The sequence below is a fragment of the Chenopodium album genome, chromosome 8 (genome assembly GCF_948465745.1).
Source record: "Chenopodium album chromosome 8, dcCheAlbu1.1, whole genome shotgun sequence".
Classification (NCBI taxonomy): domain Eukaryota; kingdom Viridiplantae; phylum Streptophyta; class Magnoliopsida; order Caryophyllales; family Amaranthaceae; genus Chenopodium; species Chenopodium album.
Window position 1 is genome coordinate 50,666,092 of NC_137841.1, and position 18,025 is coordinate 50,684,116.

Sequence of the window (18,025 nt, forward strand, 5' to 3'; positions counted from 1 at the left end):
GATAAATCTATATTAAGTCCTCCCCTAGATCATTGGGCCGCATATAAGGCTCAAACCGGGCCCAGTTTAGTAAATTGGCCATAACTTCCTCAATATTCATCGGAATCGGGCTTATAATATATCGTTGGAAAGATTTTGTCAAGCCTCATCCAACTACACTATTATTGGACCCATATCATGGACCAACCAAACTGGATTGGCTATTTTCTTAAAATAAGTTTTCAAAAACAGAGAAAAAAGAAAAGAAATTAAAACTATCCACAACATTAAAATTTCCACACTTTCACTTCATTCGATTATGATTCGACGTGAAAGGTACTCATCACCGGGTTTGGTTTTTGGGAGATACAAATGGGTGTCTACAGAAGCCCCCACTTTGACTGAGTTTGGAGAAACGCGAGTTTCGAAAATAAAAGTCAAAGTATCGATAGGGACGGAGAATGATTCAGAACGTTCGGCGATCCTAAATCACTCTTGTAACGCCGATACCTGCAAACTATCATTAGTCAAACAGATAAAAGAGTTAAGAAACGCGCATCTTGCACCGTCGAGCACACATCTCTTAAAGCAACCGATTTGCTGCTGCTTTACTGTTATTTTGATGACCTCCTGCCCAGAGAATATCATCCCGCTTGAAAACTTCTACGCTTGTAACTGCTTCCAATATAGAAGACTGCTTCGCCTGAAACTATCCTCTCCCATATTGATAATATTCCACGTCCAAGGGAATACTATCGAAGATTTCTTCGCTTGAAACAATCCTCATCCACATTGATAATATTCCACGTCAATGGAATACTATCGAAGATTGCTTCGCTTGAAACAATCTTCTTCCGCTTTATGACCATCCTCCACGTCTAAGGGAACATGGTCGAAGAGTACTTCGCTTGAAATTACCTTCAGTTGTTTGTGACAACTCTCCACAATCTAGGGAATGTCGTCGAAGATATCCTCGCTTGAAGCCATCCTCATTTGTTGTGATAATTTTCCAAAGGAATTACCGAAGATCTCCGCTTGTCGATCTTTAATAGCTCGCTTGAACTTTGCTCCCGCTATGCCTGTACGTCGGCGCTTTTGTTGCTTTGAACCTCTACGTCGGTGCCTTTTGCGAATGAACCACTATGTCAGTGCCTTTTGTTAATGAGCCAATGCCTAGGCGCTTTAAGCTAAGTGAGACGATCTTTCCTCAGGTCGATCACTTTATGCAATCAAGCCAATTACTAAAAATCATGTCAAATTGCTTAGAGGGGCTAACTGGCGTACCAAGGAACCCAAAATATATTGCAAAAAGGTAGAACAACCCCACTGTGTGACTGAGTGTCCTAGCGTCGCTAAAAAAGCATCAGTGCCACACAAATGGCCTTAGCGCCAGGCGCTGGGATTGGCGCTAGGCGCCAAGCCTGATTTTTGACGCCAAAGCCTAGCGCTTGGCGCCAGAACGGGATTTTCCTTAAATACCCCTTTCTTCTTCGTTTTCGTTGTTTTGTTCGCCGTGCCTTGCTCGAAAAATCACAGAACTTAAATTGCTTCGTTCTTGCTCGTTTCTCAACCGAATTCACTCAAATTTGTTGCAAATTAAAGCTCTTTTCATCCATTTTACCGATATATTTAAGTTTTCTTCAAACTCACATCGGTTTTTATGAATTTTGCACATGTTTATATTCGAATTTCATGAAATTTCGAAATTTAGAATGCTTAATTCTCTTTATTTATCAAATTTTATGCCATGAAATTGCTTGATTATGTTTATATATTGCCTTGGGAGTAATTTGAGACTTGTTTGACTCAATTTGGTGAAGAAATGAGCAAATTGCCATTGTTGGACCTTTTAAGGTCGGGAATGCAATGTGATTTGTTCTTGATGTTTTTGCTAGCAATTCTTGTCCAATTTGTCACAATAATTACTATAGTATTTCAAGAAATTGTTTGATTGCTTGAAAAATGCCGTATATGCTCAATTTGAATTTGTGCTCTGCTTTGGTACTATGTACGCTGTTTTTTGCGAACATAGTATCATGCGACTAGGCGAACCTTAGATACTATAGAACCTTAATTTATGATAATTCTGCACAATATAGCATGGCTAGACAGCGAGGCTCTGGTTCACGGTCCCGAGACACTCGACGAGAGCATGAGCCCGTGGAGGATGACGCCGCGCCGTCCACTTCGCTTGGTCGACTCCCCGAGTGGGATGAGCGGACCTTGTTCTTTGCCCCCGTCCACCATATTTCTGAGAGGGTGAGACGAGGCATCACTGTTGGGAGGACGCGCTGTCACGGTTCCGGCTGTGATGGCTTGGGCGATTTGTACAAGATGTACATCGCCAGGGATGTCGAGACGAGACTCCTATGGGAGTCCTGCGGTCTCGCTGCGTTGTTTGAGACCTCCGAGGCGATGGTTGCCTCCAGCGGGGGTCACCACGTAGTGCGTGCTCTAGTGGAGTTCTTCTGGGACACCACCAACACTTTCCACTTTCCCTGGGGTGAGATGATGGTCACTCCTACGGACTTCAGTCTCATCACAGGATTGGAGTTCAGCTCTGTGCCACTGCCGTTCGACAGTGGGATCGACGTCTTTTCTCCCGAGGTTGAGGAGATGTTGGGGCCGATTACCATTCGGGCCCGAGCTGAGGTCGAGTCGTCTCAGTTCAATGCTAGGGGGATTCGCCTCTCGACTCTAGCAGCGGCTTTCGATGATGATGCGACCACCCGAGAGCAGCGGGTGCGCATCTTTGCGCTTATTTTGTTGTCAGGGACGTTCTCCCCTGACAAGGGTAGTAGGGCACTGCTTTACTACCTTCCTGCCGTCCGCGATCTACATTGGATCGGGACTTATGACTGGGCTAGCTTCGCCTATGCTGACTTCATTCGTGCGCTGAGAGACTCGTGTTGACACCGGTCCTTTGGGACGAATGTTGCTTTGTCCGGCTTTTGGAGGGTCGTAGAGGTAAACATTATTCCCTATAAAGTTTAGCTCTACACTTTAGCTAGAACTTGCTGATAATTTTAACTTCTTATATATCTGGTTCTACGAGTACTTCCCTTCTGCTGCGCCGGCGAGACCGTCGCCGCGCGGGTTTCCAGTGAGTTCTTCTTGGGGCAGCCGCCGTGTGGGGATGTCCACTACATATGTCCGAGATTGGATCATCGCGGTACGATTTTTTCTTATTTGCTATTTTGTGATGCTCTAGCAGATCCTTGCCTGATTGATGCTCTTTGCAGGAGCCTGAGGTGGTGTACCGGCTATGGGTTGGCTTGGTAGTCCCTGGGTTAGCCGCACAGTATTCTGCTGAGTGTCACTATTTCCTGGGGACTTACGGAGCGATCGCATACCTGGGAGAGAGGGTTTCTAGAAAGCATTCCTCCGATGTTTTTGTCGTTCCTGCTCCTCCACCACGCCACATGTTTGACGCCGCGAGGTTGTTGAGCATGTCGGAGGGAGCTGGTACCCCTTGGCGATCTTGCACGATCCCCGGGCGATGCTATGCGGAGGAGCTACTGCCGTTGTTAGCTCCGGTTCCTGTACCGGCAGAGGATGCGACAGTACGATTTTTCAGCTTTTACTTTCTGTAAGTAGCCCCCAAGTAATGCTATACTGACTTTGTTTTGCTTAATTAGGACGATGCTGCTGAGTTCGTGCCACCCCGTATGTCTATCCATTACCAGGGGACATACAGGACGATCGAGGAGATGATTCCTTCGGCTCCTGAGGACGAGCGCTTCGTAGAGCGGTCGATTCCTCGCAACCAGACTCGGGTAAGCTTATTTATTTGCAATTTTTGTCCATATATATTACGCATGTTTACTGACTTATTTCTTTGACAGTTCTCACGCGAGGTGGTTTCGGTGATGGCGCGATGTATAGATGCCTTCCGGAGCCAACTTGTGCGGATGAGGAATACGGCTACCTACCGTCGGGACGACGCCGCTCAGGAGGTAGTCTTTCTTTCATGTGTTTTGCATTACCGCTTTGATTTTGCCTCGTTTCAGATTTTAATTCTTTTTGCAGGGTCAGCCTATTGCTTCTCATACCCGCACGAGACCTGACATGCGGAGGGATCCGGCGAGGTCTAGCTCGAGGCGTCGCCACACTACGTTAGGGGGTAGAGGCGGTCGCTCTGAGGCTGCCTGTACTGATGTGGCGGAGGGCTCGGGTTCTTCTTCTGAGGGTTCTCATGCTGCACTGGTAGGCCAGGGAGAGGCTACCTCGGCTCTTAGAGGTGTTGGGATGTACGAGGTTGGCTCGTCATTGCAGCAGCCTCCGCAGCCTCAGCCTTAGGTTGATCTCGGGTGGAGTGGACCCACGTTGAGTTTTCCTCCTCCTGCGGAGACTGGAGCTAGAGCCGGAGCTGGTGGAGAGGTTACTCCTCGTACGGTGCAGTTTTACGACATGATGGGTGTACGCCCCCGGCGCCGTAGTTTGTTCCCGTGTTTCTTTTTTTTCTGACTTTGTATAGAACTTTGCCTTTTAGTTAGACTCATTTTTTAGACATATTTTGTATATATATACTTATTATTAGTTTATTTTATTATCATGTTTTTATTTTTTCAATTTTTTTATTTACAGTATTATGTGCATGTTTGTGTGTGCAAGAAAGTGTGACAAGTAATTTTGCGCAAAAATTCAAACATTTTTATTATTGATGGAGGGTATCCGACTTTCTCCCCCAAAAAAAAAAATGAAAAAAAAGGAAAAGTCAAATAAAAGCTTGGGTTTATAAAAAAAACTTGGAAATTAACCTAAATAAAATCCAAAAGGAATATTATAATTAATATAATAGCTATATTGATCTTAAAAAAGAGAATAAAAAAGATGTTTAGAAAAAGTTAAGGGAGTCGTAAAGTCAATAGCAGACTTTAATTAAGGTAAAAACGCGGTTTTAGAAAGCGCGTATGACGTGGCAGATTGGCGCCAGCTGGCGCCACGCAATTGGGTGTAGTGCCAGGCACTACACTTAGCGTGTGGCGCCAAGCTTTGGCGTCTGGCGCCAAGCTTTGGCGTCTGGCGCCAAGCTTTGGCGTCTGGCGCCAATCGCGGCGTCTAGCGCCAAGTAGCGCTGACTCCGTATTCTATTCTGATTAAAACTGCTCCTAATTCGTGCATAAATAGCCCCCTGCCCAGCCGATTCTTTTCATAATTTCAGCAAATAAAATAGTTCTTGGCCTTAGAAAAATAATATCATGTCTCTAGTCACCAAAACTTTTACCCAATACACCCATGAATGGTGTCGATCTCGTAATGCCAAAGAAAGAAAAGAATTAGATTTGTTTCACTTGGGGGAATTTATGGTATCAAAGGGGTAGATCTTGACTTAGATTTCATTCATACCGCTCTAGAATATTGGAACGTTGATACTCATTGCTTTAGAATAGGGTATGATGAAATTAGCCCTTTGCCGGAAGAATTTGGTGCTATTTTAGGTTTCCCTGCAATAGACCTCATAGTAATCCCTCGAATAGATGCATATTATTACAAGGATTTTGAACGCTTCTTCAATTTAAAAGAAAGGGATTTATCAAAAATAGTAGATGGCAACATAGTTAATTTGAAAGAATTTGCTCGCCATTATTTTGATAAACCTCTTTCTGAATCTTTTCATATTTATAGAAGAAGGGCTTTCTTATTTTGCATGCTTAATCAATTTTTCCTTAGTAGTGATAAAAATAATAAGGGTCAATCAATTATAACCACTATACTAGAACAAATTGAATCAGGGAGAAATCCAATGCCATTGATAGTTGGAGAGACTATGATTAGTCTTGATGAATTTAAAAGGAACCCAAAAGTACCTTTTCGAGGCTCTCCAATTTTATTACAGGTAGAAAAATAATATTTTTAATTACAGAAATCAAAAAATATATTTTTGTACAGTAATAATAATTTATTTGCATTGCAATTTTTTTTTTTTTTTTTTTTACAGATGTGGCTAATGGAAAGGCTAGAATTAATTAGCCCTCAGGACAACATTGAGAAGTACACTCCAAATTGCTTCGTGAGGAGGAAGAAACGCTTCTCTAAAATGGGGCGCCATGAGTGGAGAAGGGTCTTCGAATCTCGCAATTTTGCTATCAAGTGGGTCATCCCATGGTGGAAAATAGAAAGGATGGTTGGTGTCAACAAGCAACCTTTCTGCCGTCTTCCAGCTTTGTCTCGTATGACTTATAACTATTCTTGCAGAGTAAAAAGACAATACAGCTTGCTTCAGAATATTCCTTCCGGAGATCTTCGTCCTCCCTACGAGTTCCCTATCTCCCAGGAAGTAGCCAGATTTAATGCTTATTGGAGTACTAGACCTTTATGGGAAGTAATTACCCAAAACGTTCCTCCTTCCTTGCCCAATGATGTGAAGAAATGGTTGCTGAGGAAACCTTCAAAGGACTTGTAGAAAGATCAGGGTATAACTGATGTGAAGAGTCGTCTAGGTGACAGGGTGATTCCTGCCAAGGAGCGCTTAGGTGAAAGAGTTGAATTCAAAACACCTAAAATGCCTAGGAAGAAAAGTACACCAAAAGATAAAGGAAAAAGGAAAGCTGACACCACAGATAAAAAGGTTTGGGTAGAAAAGAAGCATGGAGTCCTACCTGAAGGGGAAACTATCTACTATAAGATTGAATGTAGGTCCTCTAAAGGATGCCTACTAGCTAAGGTTATGGATGAGGAGGAGGAAGCAGACAAAAATTGGAAAAGGGCTAGGAAAGAAAAGAAAGATTAGGAGCATTGCTTAATTTCCAATTACTAGACTTAGTTTATATTTTTTATTTAAAGTTAATTTATTTCAGCTTTATTAAAATTATATCAATAATGTAATTTTATTTTATTAATGAAATTTCAACTTTTAATTAATTATTTACTTTAAATTTATTTTATTAAAGCAATGAAAACCGAAAAAAATTAATTTTCCAAAAATTCTTCGAGTACGGAAGTCGAAAATTTTCCGAAAAACACTGAAATATGCCAAGAATTTAGCTGTGAATTGGCGCCGCTTATCTGCAACTGGCGCCAACCACATCAGTCTGGCATCAGGCGACATTGCCGTCAGCTGGCGCTGATGGTCGTTGGCTGGCGCCAGATTTTGCTTTGCGACACCGATATTTCGCCGATATTCTGTCAAATTTTTAATTAATTCTAGGATGCGAGAATGTCGAAAAATAAAGTGGCCGCACCCGTAAAGGGTTGCCTACGTATCCTTTCTTAAGGATTCAGGCCAGACGTAGCTCTCTTGAGTATCCTACTCAAGTAATTATGGGTAGTATTTCTTAAGTTGGTCAAGATTTGTCATGTTCGAGAACTCATTGCCATCCATATCAGTTAGTTTTGCTGCACCTCCTGACAGGATTGTTTTGACAATGTAGGGTCCAGACCAATTAGGTCTAAATTTTCCCCTTGGATCTAAAACATTTTTCCTTAATGCTTTTAACACCAAGTCTCCTACTTTGATATTTCTTGTCTTGACCTTCTTATTAAAATGCCTAGCCATACGAGTTTGATAACACTGAGTGTGATGTAGAGCTTCTAGTCGTTTTTCATTGAGTAAAATTAGCTCTTCATATCTTGCCCTAGTCCATTCAACTTTATCGAGTTTGCTCTCTAACGCGATGCGTAGAGATGGAATTTCTAGTTTGACAGGTTGTAAGGCATTCATTCCATATACTAAGGAAAATTGTGTATTTCCTGTTGATGTACGGATTGACGTGCGGTAACCCCACAATGCGAAGTGAAGTTTGTCAGGACAATCCTTATAATTTTCCGTCATTTTCTCAATGATAGTCTTTAGATTTTTATTAGCTGCCTCGACTGCTCCATTTGCTTAAGGTCTGTAAGGGGAAGAATGAAGATGTTGAATGCTATATTTTTGTAACAATTCTTCACATTCGGCTTGAAAGTGAGTTCCATTGTCACTTATCATTTCATGTGGGACTCCACATTGACAAATAATATTCCTCTCGATAAAGAGTGCTACATGTTTTGCAGTGAGTTTAGCGTATGATTGCGCTTCGACCCACTTTGTGAAGTAATCAATTGCTACTAGTATATATTTGTGGCCTCCTGTTCCTGGGGGAGTGATCTTGCCGATGATGTCAATTCCCCACGTAGAGAATGGCCATGGCGATGTGTAGGTGTAGAGCAAGGATGGAGGAACATGTTGTAAATTGGCATATATTTGGGACTTAGGGCATCTTTTTACATATTGATGGCAATCTCTATTCATTGTAGTCCAATAATATCCTTCTCGCATTATTTTTTGGACTAACATTTTGCCATTTATAAAGTGCCACAGATTCCTTCGTGGACTATTCTCATTGCTCTTTGTGCATCCTATTTTCCTACACATAAGAGAGCTCGACCCTTAAGTACCCTTTTATGTAGCTCGTTGCCTATGAGTACATATTGGGAAGCCAAGAGTCTTAATGCTCGTTTTGCTCTTTTGTCAGCATGGGGAGGGTATTCTCCTTTGGTGACATAATTGAGTATATCCGTGTACCACGGTTCTTCTACTTCTTCTTCTTCTTCTTGGACTACTTCGTAGTTTTCTATAACCTGGATGTATGCTGGTTTGTGCCTTTTCTCTATAGTTAGAGGCATTTGCTCGATTTGCGTGGGAATCCTAACCATTGAGGCCAGTCATGCCAAGGCATCAGCAAATTGATTTTCTTCCCTAGGTAGATATGTGTATTCTACCTTCTCTAACTGGTCGGTGTGAGTTTCCAGATAGGTTTGGTAAGGGGCTAGGCTTTCGCTCCTTACTTTCCACCTTTTAGATATTTGATTGATAATTAAATAAGAGTCTCCGAATATCCTTAACTTTTTTACTCCGAATGCCAAAGCTGTTTCAAGGCATACCACGCATGCTTCATATTCAGCAGCATTGTTGGTAACGTCGAAATCAAGCTTTATGGAGATTGGAACATGCTCTTCTTTAGGTGATACTAGTAATACTCCAATGCCACATCCTTTTTGGTTTGAGGCTCCGTCGAAGTATAAGGTCCAGGTATCATCTTCAGTGACCATTAAGTCTTCATCTGGAAATTCATTGTCTTGTATTGGCGTCGAGTCTTCTATTGGGAAGTCTGCTAGAAAGTCTAACACCACAGATCCTTTGATAGATTTTTATGGCATAAACCTTACATCAAACTGGGCTAGATTGACTATCCATCTCGATATGCGTCCATTGAGTTTATATTTCTCAAATAGATACTTGAGTGGATCTAATCGGGAGACTACGAAGACGGTATGCACTAGCATGTAATGTCTTAACTTGGTTGTGGCCCACACCAAGGCGAGGCACAACTTCTCGAGTGGTGTATAGCGTGCTTTGTATTCGAGCATCTTCTTGATTAGATAGTAGATTGCGTTTTCTTTGCCTTCTACTTCTTGTGCTAGCATGGCTCCCATTGTCTCTTTGGTAACCGTCAAATATAACCTAAGAGGTATTCTGGGAAGTGTTGGTGCTAATACGGGAGGATTTGCAAGATAGGCTTTGATCTTTTCAAAGGATTTTGACACTCATCATCCCATATCACTGGTACATTCTTCTTAAGCTTTTTGAAGATTGGTTCACATATTGTCGTCAATTTTGATATGGACCTACTTATGTATTGCAACCGGCCAATAAATCCTCTAATCTGTTTCTCAGTCTTAGGCGGTGGCATTGACATGATTGCTTTGATCTTGGTTGGGTCTATCTCTATTCCTCGAGAGCTTATGACATAACCCAAAAGCTTGCCTGAAGTGACTCCAAAAGCACACTTAGATGGATTCAACCTCATATTATATTTACTTAGCCTTTCGAAAAATTTCCTTAAGGCTACTTGATGGCCTGGACGGTCTTTTGATTTCACAATCATGTTGTCGACATATACCTCGACTTCTTTATGCATCATGTCATGGAGTAAGGCAGTTGCTGCGCGTTGGTAAGTAGCACCCGTGTTTTTCAACCCGAATGGCATTACCGTGTAGCAGTAAGTGCCCCATGGTGTTATAAATGTTGTTTTCTCCATGTCTTCTTCTGCCATGAGAATCTGGTTATAACCTGCGTACCCATCCATGAACGAGAGGAGCGCGTGATTTACCGTGTTATCTACCAGAATATCGATGTGTGGTAAAGGGAAGTCGTCCTTTGGACTTGCCTTATTTAGATCTCGATAGTCGATATACATTCTTACCCTTCCGTCTTTCTTCGGAACTGGGACGATGTTGGCGACCCATTCGGGGTATTTAGATACCTTGATGAAACCTGCAGTTATTTGTTTTTGAACTTCTTCTTTTATTTTAAGAGCTACGTCGGGTTTCATTCGACGTAACTTTTTTTTACGGGTTTCATTCCTGGAATTAGTGGTATAGTGTGTTGAGCTATTTCTCTATTAATGCCTGGCATATCCTCGTATGACCAAGCAAATACATCGATAAATTCTTTAAGTAAGTTAATTAAATCGGTTCTTTCTTGTTCATTTAGTGTTAATCCGATTTTAACTTCTCTTTTATTGGTTGAATCATTTGAGATATCAACCGTTTCAGTTTCTTCAATTACCGGTGTTTTCTATTTGAGTGTTTCCATTGCTTTAATAATTTCTTTGTCTTTTTCATTGTTAGTTAAGCAATGCTCGTCATCTTTGGTTAGAGAAGAACACAAGAAATAAGGAGAAGGAGAAATATTATTATACTCTGAGATCATTACATCAAAGAGTGATATGTCCTCAGGGACTTGATCACTAACTATTCTAGGAGAAGAAATAGGATGGGAAGGGGCTACTACTAAAGACCTAGAAGACTCTATAGGGAGAGACTCCGACTCAGACTCTGACTCTGACTCTGACTCAGACGATTCTTCAAACATTGGTCCTTGCCCTGTCGTGATGGATATTTTTCTTCCGCTTGGAGTAGTCACCTTGATAGTCTTGCGCCACCCTTGTAGTGATCCTTCAGCTGGAGTGATTAGCTTCGAGGGATCGAAGCTTTCTCTTTGTAGAACCGTCGGAATGAGCGAGGAGTTGTCTTCTCTGTAAGTTGGCTCATACTTTTCTTGCCCAAATAGTAATCCCATGACGTTAAAGTCAAAGCATGGGGGTGCTTTCTCTTTATGGACAGGAGTTAGGATTTCATCTGTGAAATAACAATCCAAGAAAATCTCAAATCCCGGTTGCCTTATGTTGTTTACAACAAATGGCTCGGGAAATTCATGGCATGGATAGTCTTCTCCTTCTTTTATAAATTCACCATTAAGTGTAATAGGGTACTGATCCATTGGGATTGCTTTCTTTTGAATGCGAGCGTCTCTACGTGCCTTTGACTTTTCCTGGGCTCGCTTGAGATCTTTCCAAGTTGGTTCGAAACCAAGTCCGAAAGTGTCTAAGTTAGGGAGGCCAGGTGACTCCAGCGACTTTGCTATTCCTTTATTCTTTCCTAGGGTCATCCTAGAAAAATGTCCTTGTTTCTTCAGCATAGCATTCACAACCATGTTGGAATGGGGGTCATGGCAAAGAGGGGTCCTCTCATCCTCTTGGATTAAGGAGAATTCTTCGTTAAAGCCCCATAAGTCTTCATCATCCTCGTCGTGCTCCACATTTATGATTGGATTTTCTATAGACTTGATCCTCATAGGCGAAGCATCGATGGTGATAGGAATTCCCCCAACTATAGCTTTTACTTGTTGGTGGAGAGATGAGGGGACGACCTTTAGGTCATGAAGCCAAGGGCGCCCCAACAGTAAATTGAACGAAGCTTTAATGCCTACAACTTGGAAAGTAGTAGCATGTTCTATTGCTCCCACCGTTACGTTCAGGGTAATTTTACCAAGAGCTTGACGTCGGGTGTTGTCGTAGGCCCTTATTCCTTGTGTAGACGGAGTTAAATCTTCACCCCTTATGCCTAGCATCCTCGTAGTTCTAAGTGGACAGACGTTGATGGCCGATCCATTGTCTACAAGAGTCATAGGAACATTCATTCTCTTGCAAACTACTGTGAGGTTTAATGCTTTGTAATGTTTGTCACCTTCTAGAGGTAAATCCTTGTCAGAAAAGGTGATCAAATTAATTGGACTAGGAAGATCACTTGTGAGGAAGTTGGCTAACCCCTCAGGAGTAGTGTCAGAATTTATCCCTATTTTGTCCAAGCCATTCATTACAGCCGCCCTATGTTCTCGAGATGTCGCCAAAAGTTTCCATACGTTCATTTCAACTTTTGTCTCCTTAAACTGCTTAACGATATCATTGTCTTCAATGATAGGTATGGGAACTTGTTGTGTGGTCGGCATAGGTTGTGTTGAAACGGGAGGTTGCATTCTCTCGAATCTTGTGAGGATGTCTATCGACGAGTCTTCTACAGCCCAAAAGTCATCCATGGCGTACGACACATAAGGTGGAGATCCTACTATGTCTTTTAAATAGATGTCTTCTTCATCACTGTCCCAAACTCCATTAATGGTTGCATCGTCTTCTTGTAGAACTTGGACTAGTTTCTTTTCGTCAATCATTTTCTAAACTAAATCCTTGAATTTGAAACAGTTTTCGATAGTGTGACCCCCTGATTGATGATACTGACAGTAATACCTATCTGTCCTTTTCATTGGTTCGAGAGGTTTGATCTCACCACTCTCGGAGAGCATTTCGAACATTTGTGCATATGGGATCCCAATTGGAGTGTAAATTCTCTTACTCTTCTTGGGTTTTTCAGTGACTTGTAAAGGAAAATGCTTTGCCTCATAAGTTGTTCTCATGGGTGTGAATTCTCTCTTGGGTTCATCTTTCAAGAGTGGAACCTTGTCATATTTCTTTTGAAGTTCTTTTATAGCTTTGAGAGTTTCACGTATCAAGCGCGACCCTTCAATCATAGACAGTGTGAGCGATTGTATGTCCTCTTTACTCGCCGGTTCTGGAAGACTATCCATGGCATCGAAGAATATCTTCTCGTCTTCTTCAATAGCATGGATTTCTTTGACAGGTATAATGAGAGACGAGGGGTCAACCTCGTTTTCGTCATCAGAGATAGCCAAGGCGTGAGCGAGAGGTGCATTATCAATGCTTGGCTTCTTACTGGCAAGGGGAAATGGCATCTTGTTGTTATCGATTAAGTCTTGGATAGCTTCCTTAAGCTTCCAACAGTTTTCGGTGAGATGGCCCCTACCTTGGTGATACTTACAGTGTGCATTGGGGTTCTAATTAGCCGACCTCTTTTCGACTAGTGGGTCTCAAAATGGTCTAATAAGAGTTATAAGACCTTTTGCATTTAATCGATCAAATGCGGTGTCATAACTCATGCCAATAGGAGTAAAGTTTCTCCTAAATGGTTTCTTTTGTTCTTGATTGTTCATAGCAAGGACTTCTCCTAAATTAAAAGTGCTAACGTTGTTTGAGTGGGTGGTTTTGGAAGAAGAAGGATTGTCGTTCTTCTTTCCTTTCCAGCCACTGTTGGAGTTATTGTTGGCAGCTTTTAACTTAGCCAGGTCGTCTTCAATATTGATCCCAATGTCGTAGACGGCCTTGAAGGTATGGAGATTATTTTGATACTTGAGATGTTTGGAATACTTTTCTTGAAGGTTTTTGATGAACAACCTCACAGACTCTTTTTCACTTGGCACCTCGATCATCTTAGCTGAGGTTTCTCTCCATTTATTAAAGAAAGAGGTGAAGCCTTCGTTCTCTTTCTGCTTGAGGATTTCAAGTTCCCTATGGTCGGTCTCAACTTGAATGTTGCACTTGTATCTATCAACGAAAGCGTTTGCTATGGACTCCAAGGTAGAGGTCTTTTCTTTCTCGAGAGAGAAGAACCATTGTTGGCAAACGGTCTCGAGAGATAGTGAGAACAGAGAGGGGAAAACCTTCTTATCGATACCCTTAATACTCATTATCATTTCAAATGCTCTTAAATGAAAATAAGGATTATCATTTGCCCTGAATTTCGGGATGTCGTTGGCATTGAACTTCTGCGGAAGAAGATCTTTGTCCACCGAGACCCCTTGTGAAGTAAGCCCTTGAAACTTGTAGTCGCTAGATAGCTTGCTTCAACTCTCTTGCATGAGGTCCATCTGTTGTTGTTTCACGGGATCATCGATCTTAAGTGTGAGGAGCTTCAGTGGTTCAGTCACGGTAACCAGTTGGTTCCTAAGCTCATTGACTTCTTCTTGTGTTGCCATTATGGTCTTAGCTTTCCTCTTACGAGCTATGGGTTTGTCGAAAAGTTGGACTTGTACGAAGAGGTTGTCTTTGATTAACCGTCCCTCCTTTCTTGACCACGCGCTGTAATTTAAACCATTTTGCGTTTTAATTACTTGACTCAAATCGACTTGACTTTACGGTTTTTTTAAAAAAGAGAAAATAAAAAAATTGGGTGCATATTTTTGCCAAAATTAATGTACATATTTTTAGGGAACTAAGTATAGTTTTTAAATTGGAGGATTAATATCCGACTTACCCCCTTAAAAAAATGACGGAAAAAACGCGCATGCAAGACTCCCTTAGACATGGTCAAAGTGTGTGTATTGGTGTGTGCGTTGAGTGTAAGTGACATGTTTGGACTCTTGTTTAAGACCATGGGACTTAGTGCCTAAACTCGATTAATGACTCAACCAAGTACTATTGAAAGCGAAAATTAATCGAATTAATTAGCAAACTGGTTAATTAGACACTAGGTGATGACTCGACCAATAATCCGAACTGTCGGCAAAACGACAGGACTGGCGTCGCACTGTGTAGTGTAGCGCCAGACGACAGAGTTATCACCAGGCGCCACACTCCACAGAGTGGCGCTACAGTCCAGACTTGGGCGCCAATGCTGGAGCTTCAATCTGGGACTGTTTTCGGTGTTATTAATCAACAGGGGTATGCCTAAAGTCGTACTAGGTCAATTCTGATTAAAATATTAGACTTTATTGACTCAAATTAATTAATTAATTAATTAGGCAAAGTTCTTTAAGTCATTAATTTATTTGATCTCAACACAAGTCAAACAAATGGTTAAGAAAACATAGAATATATGCACAACAAATAATGCACAATTAGTCAAGTAGGCACAATATGATGCAATGAGTTTGCAACCTTACTATGGCTCTAGTTCTCTAAAGTTCGGGATATGGTTTAGTCAATAAAGGGTCCATGGTTAATTGTCCGGATGCACCGCGCGAAAGCCTAACCGTGAAGGGTTGGCGCGAGTGGATGGGACACCGCGAGTTTTAGAAAAAACTCGCTTCCATGGTTTGGTGAATTCAACAATCTCGGATGTACCCTTTGTTGCTCAGAGCGTTCAATCAGGTAGATGGAGCATGAATTCCTAGAGGGTTATGTCCACATGTAGAACACATATGGGTTTCAGAAAAGTGAGAAAAAATTCAATCAGGAAGAAGGATCGAGCAAACAATACGAAAAACTGGTCGAAATTAGAACACATATTTCTGGCCCGGTATTGGAAGAATTTGGCACTAGCAAACAGAGACTGGCGCCAGGTTTTAGCTGTAGCGCCTGGCGCCAATACTGGAGTCTGGCGCTACAGTTAAAATTCTGGTGCCAATGCTCTGGCCCCTGGCGCTAATTCCTACATGCCTCAGCAGCTTTCTGTGCTCAATAAAATTTTTCAGTTTCGCGCAATTTTTTTTCGGTCCTAGTTGTGAAAGATATTTCTCAAATTTCCTACGTGTAAAATCCTATGTTTTTAACTTATTACGAATGGTCTTTCCAATGAGATCTTTTTTATGCGTATGACAATAATGTTAATCAAAATTACGCACATGAAATACTTAGAACGTTTCGAGTCTCATCCACTCATTCTAAATCATTGCCGAAACAAATTCAGGAATTAAAATAGAAATCCTCCCCAGTGGAGTCGCCAAAAAACTGTAGGGAATATTTCAAGCATTAATCCCCTAGCTTGAACCCCACTGTGATCATACACTAAAGTACGGTGGCGTCCCAAGGGAAAGAAGATAGAGCAAAAGAGTCGCCAACAAGTTTTTAGGAACTTGTAAACCGTTCACAGGGTGAAGGTTACACCCCTTAACGATCCAATAGATTGTCAACTCCAATAAGATCTTGAACCAAATAGGGTTCGAGGATGAAGGTACAAATCCAACCTAAAAGAGATTGAACTTGCCCTAATAATAGGCCTCTACTTTATTCTGATCGTATTCATGTGCGCTTTCTGACTAACATGCAATCAATAGGATTAACCCTAAACCTGTTTATCTATGTTGGTTGAATTTAATGCACAAATAAAACTATTATTGGCGATACTTGGATTATAATCAAATTAACCCTAAAGAAGATTATTAGTATCTTATTAAGCATGATTACAAATACAAATTCTCTTTAAACATGCATAAAGGCGTGATCAAGCAATAACAATAAATATATCAAGCAACATAATAAATAATAAAAATAATAATCATAACAATTATAATCATAAATCATAAAGAATAATCACAATAATGATCAAAAAAATAATCATCATAATAACAATCATATTAATAATCATGTTAAAGCATAACAAGATCCTAGGTATGATACTAACAAGATTAATAACAAACCCTAGCATGTCACTAAGCAATAAAAATCAAACCTTTAAGCCTAACATGATACTAACAATCATAAATATTAGGAAGAACGTAAAAGGCATCGTACTTTTAATTATACTTGATATTAAAGTTACCCTAGACATGATACTAGGAATCATAATAACAACCTAAGCATGATTTCTACATAATAACACCAATAAAAATCATTAAAGTACTTACTTTGATGTCTCGTACCTCTTTCTAATAACAAAATACACACGTTAGTAACTTCAAGGAAAATAATAAACAAAACAATTAAATTAAATAATGGAAAGAGACATTTGGGACCAAACCCTCAGAAATTAAACCTTTCACGTCTAAGGCGAAGGCAACTTCGAATATGGCTAGGTGTTTCTAGATCTAATGATACGGAATTTTTATATTCGAGAGAAGCTAGTTTAGAAAAAGAGAGAGTAAATAAGAGAATCTTGATGAGAGTTGGTGAATGATGATGAAGAGAATGAGAGGGAATTGATGATTGTGAATGAAAACTGGTTGTAAGTGAATCAAACCGGAGCTTTTACGACGTTATTTATAAAGAAAATCAGTCAAAAAGATAAAATATCAAAACAAAGTATGGCGCACATGAAACAAGGTTGGCGCCAACGCTGCCTATTGGCGCCAGACGCTGACCCTGGCGCCAGGCGCCAAGCGTAGCGCCAGGCGCTACAGCTGACATTTGGCGATGACCTGGAAATTCACGCGTTTTCCTAAAATCAGATAAAAATTGCCGTACAGGAGGATAAAATCGTATTTCCCTCAAAAATGCTCTTTGATTTTAATTAAAACTCTAAAAAGTCAACAAAAGTCAATTTATCAATGCTAATTGAATTAGGAATGAAAAGAACCTTCTAGAAGACTAAAACCATTCCTAATTGCATTAGGAATGATAAATCTATATTAGGCCCTCCCCTAGATCATTTGGCCGCATATAAGGCTCAAACCGGGCCTAGTTTAGTAAATTGGCCATAACTTCCTCAATATTCATCGGAATCGGGCTTATAATATATCATTGGAAAGGTTTTGTCAAACCCCATCCAACTACACTAGTATTGGACCCATATCATGGACCAACCAAACTGGATTGGCTATTTTCTTAAAATAAGTTTTCAAAAACAGAGAGAAAAGAAAAGAAATTAAAACTATCCACAACATTAAACTTTCCACACTTTCACTTCATTCGATTATGATTCGACGTGAAAGGTACTCATCACCGGGTTTGATTTTGGGGAGACACAAATGGGTGTCTACACCCCCCCACCCCACTCCACCTTGTTTTGTTGCTTATCACAACCTAACTCCAAACTTTCACCCTGTCGTCCTTTCCTTAAGGTAGATATTAGTTCGCATTTGACTCCCGGCCTAGGCAACAATGATCCACATCCCACTTGTCGCTACACAAAACCGAGATAATACATCAGCTTGACATGAAACTACCCGGCAGTAAGCTTTTATCTTTTCTTTCAATGGTTGAGCCATGAACATTAG